This window comes from Oryctolagus cuniculus, chromosome 15 (genome assembly GCF_051225735.1).
Source record: "Oryctolagus cuniculus isolate XC-2025 breed Fujian yellow rabbit chromosome 15, ASM5122573v1, whole genome shotgun sequence".
Classification (NCBI taxonomy): Eukaryota; Metazoa; Chordata; class Mammalia; order Lagomorpha; family Leporidae; genus Oryctolagus; species Oryctolagus cuniculus.
In genome coordinates this window covers 41,638,238-41,644,944 of record NC_142881.1, presented here as the reverse complement: position 1 = coordinate 41,644,944, position 6,707 = coordinate 41,638,238, and positions in this window count along the sequence as shown.

Here is a 6,707-nt window from a genome sequence, read left to right as displayed (position 1 = left end):
GGATGGCCCAGGTGCTTGGGCCCTGCACCCCATGGGAGACCAGGAAAAGCACCTGGCTCCTGGCTCCTGCCATCGGATCAGCGCGGTGCGCCGGCTGCGGCGCGCCGGCCGCGGCTGCCATTGGAGGGTGAACCAACGGCAAAGGAAGACCTTTCTCTCTGTCTCTCTCTCTCACTGTCCACTCTGCCTGTCAAAAAAAAAAAAAATTACAACTGTGATGAATCCACCAAAAGGATGTGCCCCCTCATCTGGTGCACAGGGTATCTTCTCAAGGACATGAAGTTTTGGCTGAGATTTGCAATATCTGTCAGATATTATAGGCAAGTGACTTATGTGGGTGGCAAGGAACGAGGCGTACTAGAGAACATTAAAGAAACACAGGGAGCCAGAAAGAAAGCAGGCAAACTAAGCTTGAAGAGGTTGGCAGAGCCTGATTTTTAATCCTTCTTGATCACTCACAGGATTTTCTTTTTAAAGATTATTTATTTATTAATTTATTTAAAAAGCAGAGTTACAGAAGGCTGAGTCAGGGAGAGAGAAAATCTTCCATCCACTGGTTCACTTCCCAAGTGGCCACACAGCCAGAGCTGCACCAATCTGAAGCCAGGAGCCAGGAGCTTCTTCTGGGTCTCCCACACAGGTGTGTGCAGAGGTTCAGGGCCTTGGGCCATCTTCCTCTGCTTTCCCAGGCCATAGCAGAAAGCTGGATCAGCAGTGGAGCTCCCAGGACTTGAACTGGCGCCCATATGGGATACCGGTACTGCAGGCTGCAGCTTTACCCACTATGCCACAGCCCTGGTCCCCACTCATAGGATTTTTAAAGCAAAGTGACTGAACAATTTTAATCTCAAGAGTGCATAAAACATATTCAGACACGTGATTTATTATGACAACAATAGCTACCATGTTTAGAATTAATTAAATGCATGGCAGGGAGTCTAGTTTTAAAAGACTTAGATGACCCAGGTAGAAATGAAGGTAGTTTAAACTATTACATGGCTATTTGACAAAACAAAATTAAGAAAGCACAAAGATTTTCTCAGTTCCATATTAGAGACTCAGTCCTAATATTTAAATTTGTACTGATACCCAGGTCTCAAAACAAACTCTCTCATGAAAGCCATTGTCTATGTCCATACACATATATGGGCATAATGGTTTCTTCAATCAACATTCTCAGAAGAGTGAGAGCCAGGAAATTGTCAATCACATAAATGATGGTATAATCATTTTAGTGACATTTTATCAGGAAATCTTAAGTCATTAGAAAGCTACCGTAAAGTAATAGTTTAGCATTTCATTTCTCATATAGCCAATATAATAAGCTGTCTTTCTAGATCTACCAATACCAAAAACACTGGTGGATATTATGTTTTTGATAAAGGATTATAGTTAAATATTTGTACAAATATGTGTTTATGTTGGACAATAAAACTGAAATCTCAGTTGAGGGTCAGAAACCAAGTGCCTGAGGAGATGTGTTTAATTATTCATATAGTAGGCAGTCTGGCAGATATTCAATTCAGATTAAATATATAACACATTATATATTTAGGATGAGTGCTATATGGAAAAATAAGAATCTGATTGATGTTTGAAAAAAGAAAAAGAAAACTAAGCCAAAAAATATAGCACAAGACTGATATTTTACAACTGCACTGTCTCTTACACCCAAGCACTCAGATGTGACTATCACACACTTTTATTTTGTAACAGAGGAGAGACAGAGAAAAGGAGAGAGAGAGAGAGAGAGAGAGAGAGAGGGATCTCCCATCTTCTGGTTCACCCCCTAGATGGCCAGAGCTGGACTGATCCAAAGCCAGGAGCCAGGAGCTTTTTCCAGGTCTCCCACGTGGGTGCAGGGGCCCAAGGACTTGGGCCATCTTCTACTGTTTTCCCAGGCCATAGCAGAGAGCTGAATTGGAAGTGGAGCAGCTGGATCTTGAACTAGTGCCCATATGGGATGCCAGGGTTGCAGGTGGAGGCTCAGCCTACAGGCCACAATGCTAGCCCCTATCAAACACTTTCCATGCAACTAGTCTTAATTGAGATGTACACACAGTGTAACACATACACCAAATTTCAAAAATTGAGGATGGAAAATATTTTTGATAATAATATTGTTTATATGGTAAAATAACATTTTGAAATATTTAAATTAAATAAATTATTAAAATTTACCTGTTTCCTTATAATATTTTAATATAGCTATTAGAAAATTTAAATTACATAAGTAGTTCACATTATACTTCTGTTAGTGCTGGTAAAGAGAAAAGAATAAAACATCTTGTTCTTTTTAGAAAAATTTGAATAATTTTGCATTTATAAGATTTCTCAGGATGGGAGTTGGCTTAATGGTTAGGATGCGGGTTAAGATGCCTGTGTCCACATCAGAGTGCCTAGATTCAGTTCCCAGCTCTGGCTCTTGACTCCAGCTTTCTTCCCACACAGACCCCACCAAGTAATGGAGATAGCTCAAGCAGCTGGGCTCCTGCTACCCATTTGGAAGACCTGGATGGAATTTCTAGCTCCCAGCTTCAGCCAGGCCCAATCCAGGCCATGTAGACACTTGGGAAGAGAACCAGCAAATGGAATCTCTCTCTCTCTCTCTCTCTCTCTCTCTGCCTCTCAAATAAATATTTTTAAAAATCACAAAGATTTCTTGAATATATACAGGCATAAAAACACAAGATTGTGTGCCACACTGGTCACCAAGTTCAAGCATAACTGAATAGGAGAAAAACTGGTATCAAGTTATAAAGTTTTATTTTATTAGCATAGTATATAATCTATAAATAATGGTGTATCTCCAATTTAATAAAAAACTGAATATTCTGTTTCCTATTAAATTTATTAGATAATGTTGAGAAAAAATTCCTTTGAAACATATTTGAGAGTAAAGAGGTCCAGCAGAATTTATAGCCAAATTGGTGTGATATCAAAGTTAAACTCCTGACACATAGTAAGTGCTCAATAAGGAATTAATAATTCATACTTGTTATAAATAATAACATTATAAATATTCCCCAGTATCTAAGATACATTCAGTGGGATTCCAACTCCCTTCATTTATTCACCTACTCACTCACTCAGCAAAATATTTTTGTGGTGATAGTTTTTAGTGAAGAATGAAATTAATATTCTCTAACACTAAAAACCACTTACTTACTTTCAAGAATGCTGGCAATATTTAAATGTTATTTCACCACAATTTGAGAAAACAGGCTGCTAGTTCAGGACAAAAATAGGAACATACATTAAAACTGCCACTGGAATGTGCAGCATTCCAATCACAAGCTATATATCCGCAAAAACTGAATGAGACTTATCTAAAATGAGATAAACTTGAATTCCTGGGTAAGTTTATTATACATTGTTTTAAAAAATTTGCATTTGAGCATACTTCCTACAAGTATTCAAATACAGAATGAGCTATAAAGAGTGTCATACACAAATTCTTACCATTAAGCAAGCACTAAGGTAGGTAAACCTGCTTGGAGGAGTAGATGGCATAACTCTCCTCCTATTCAATGGTGCAGGCCTTCCTCTTCATCCTGACAACTTGTCATAAACAGCCTTGATCCTGCCGTTCCAGGACATGGCTGTCATCAAGGACAGCTGCCAGCACTTTTGTAACTTATCTTCAAATGTAAGTCATCTTTCCCTTGACTATTTTGAATTGAGATGGGTCTATATTCTATTAGTCTACTATGAACTCTTCAAAAACTTTTAATATTTCAGTTATGATCATTTTGTGGTTTCTGATTCTGCCTTTTCATCATAGCTATGCTGTTTTGGAATACAGGTGTGGTTTAGTGATCAAAATGATCATGAACATCGATAATTTACTTCATGAGCAAAATTTTAACATTTTATTAAAAGTGTTTATCCTGTTTGAATTTTGGGGTGCAAAATGGATTTTTGGGTTCCTCTTCACATAAAGTCTTTTACTCTAGGATAAAAGATTTGTCTCAAAAGTGTGAGATGTCAAGTGATTTTTTAAAAAAAGTCCCAATGATTTTTTAGTTTTGTTGGGTATGGCCTAATCATTTTAATTTCGACTTGTTTACAAGGGAAAATTATTTCCCTTTTAGCACAAAGTCAGAAAAACAATCTTTAAAGAAGAAGCAAACAGATTAAATATCAAAATAGCAAATGTATGTGGAATTAGAATATTGGGAGGAAAATAGTAATCACACAGCCAAACTTTTTGGTCAAACATATATTTTTCAGCTATCTTGATAACTGAATGTGAAGTTATAATTAAATAATTTGCTTAGGCTGTCACAAGGTTCTTGGATCAAGATATCTGACAGAGCAGTCATTTAGTGTTTGCATCTCACATCAGAGTGCATGGATTTAATTCCCAGTTTTGACTCTGAGCCCAGCTTTCTACTAATGCAAACTCTGAGAAACAACAGTGATGGTTCAAGTAATTGGGTTTCTGCCAGCCTTTGAGAGACTGGCTCCTAGCATTGGCCCTAGTCCAACCCTGACCATTGTGGGGATTTGGGGCATGAACAAAAGGATGGGAGCTCACTGTCTGTCTGTCTCCCTTTTTCTCTCTCCCTCTCTCTGCATCAAATAAAAAAAGAGATACCAGAAATAACACAATAACACAAGCCTTCTAAATGATTGCCCTTTAATATTTATTTTTCCCAAGATTCCTTTCCAGTTTAATAGAAAAATTTGGAGTTTCTATAGAGTAGGGGTTACTATATTGCACTAGGCCAAGGACTAAGTTTCAATTCAATTCATGTAAACTTTAGCATGAATATTAAAATACATACAATAATATATAATATTATATGAAGGTACCTACAAAATTTCATGGAAAATGATATTAGAAGAGAAATGTATTCCAATACAAAAAGGTTTGAAGTCCATTAAAAATGTATTGAATACTTAAGTAAAATGGTCAGCTTCTATAAAAAGTTTGTGGAAGAGTTTGGCTTCATGTATTTTATATAGTTTATTTCTATACAAGCAAATATATTGGAAAAATTATTAAGCAGATAAAGGAATATAATAATTCAAGGATATAGAAATTCTTTTGAGGTTTAGGCTAAACTGCAATCTGTAAATAACATAGAAATTGAACAGTACTCATTTCATTTGAACAAAATAAACAATAATAAATTATGCTTCCTAGAACTCTCTGAGAAGTCCATTCAAGTTTTGTTAGAAAGAGTTGTTTTAAAAGTCAAAATCTATGAGATTCCAGGCAAGTCCACACCTATACTCTCCTACTGTCAATCAGAGCAAAGCTGTAGTGTCTGTGGATTTTCTGTTTCAACAAACTGAGTGCTTCCTTTTGTTCACATTTATTTAATTGATGTGAAGTTTCCCACTTGATTGATTCCAAGATTTGGAAAAGCATGTATAATATCTTTCATTCTGAAAGGATTTGAGAATGGGTCCAAACTAAGAGACCTGAAACACTGGTTTCATGCTGGATATCAACTTAACTTTCCCTGTTCTTTATGGTGGTAAGTGAAAGAAATTCAGTTAAGGTTTAGGCTTTATAGGCAAGCAAAGTGAAGCAGAAAACTGAGGCACATGTGCCTTCCTTATCAGGATTCCACATGAAGTTTAGAGCGGAATTTCCTTCATTGTCTCCTCAGGCTTCCATTTCTACATTGTTTAAGGTTGCGGTTAAATGGCCGCAGCCAAAGTAGAGAGCAGACTTAACCCTTTTGGCATGTGAATCAGTTCTCTGCCATGATGTAAGTTCCAAACTCCTTGAGAGTCAGGATTGCATCATCTTCTCAACTGAGTTACACACACACACATCCCTACACCATACATGGTTAACACCAGTACCTTCACCTACATTGCTGCATTTGATTCTCTGTGTTATGCTGTGGGGGGCTGGGGAAGGAGACCCAATACTCTGATTCTGTCCGTTGGGATCCAGAGTTCATTCTAACTCTCTGGTACACTGTTTTGAAAATGTCACTGTCAGACTGAACAGAAACGGAATGATTAAGTAAACTGGTAACATGGCATCATGTGGACCACTATTTCCCAACCTGCAGGTGCATCATGCCATTTGTTGTGTCAGGGAGATGCCTTGGGTGTGTCATAGGCCATGATTTCCTCATTTCCACCAGCTTCCTGTTTCTCAGCTCTCTAGTTTCTAACTGTCACTGCAGCCATATCTCATTCTTCAGCCTGATGCCAAAAGCAAAAGTTCAATCAAGAGTCCTCAGAAGCAGGGGAAGTTCACCTTTCCAGGTAAGATGGAGATTTATCATGTCTGGGAGGCAGCTTGGGAGTGGTAATCAGGTGAAAGGGCTCTGTAGTGAGGCTGCCTGCATGTTCATCCGAGACCTGTCTTCTGTTGGCTCTATGACTTTGGGCAGGTCTTAAATCTCTCTAAGCCTTTGATGTTTTCATTGACAAATTAAGGATAAGAGTACCAACTCCTTATGGAGTTTCTTTGAGGTTTAAGTAACATAACGTGAAACATGTAAGATAATGCCTAGCATAAAGTAAGTACTCAACAGACATTAGTTTTTACATTTTAAAAAAAATTAAGTTGCAAAACATTTACAGGAAACAGTCACGTTCAGTTAGACAATAAGTATATGGAAAGCTGTTTAGCTTCAGAAGTAAATTCTGTATTTTTAAAAGACAGATAGCCATTTGTTACGTAAAGACTCTCTGAGACTACTCTTTGGCTTATTTTTAAGTTAAAAACATTT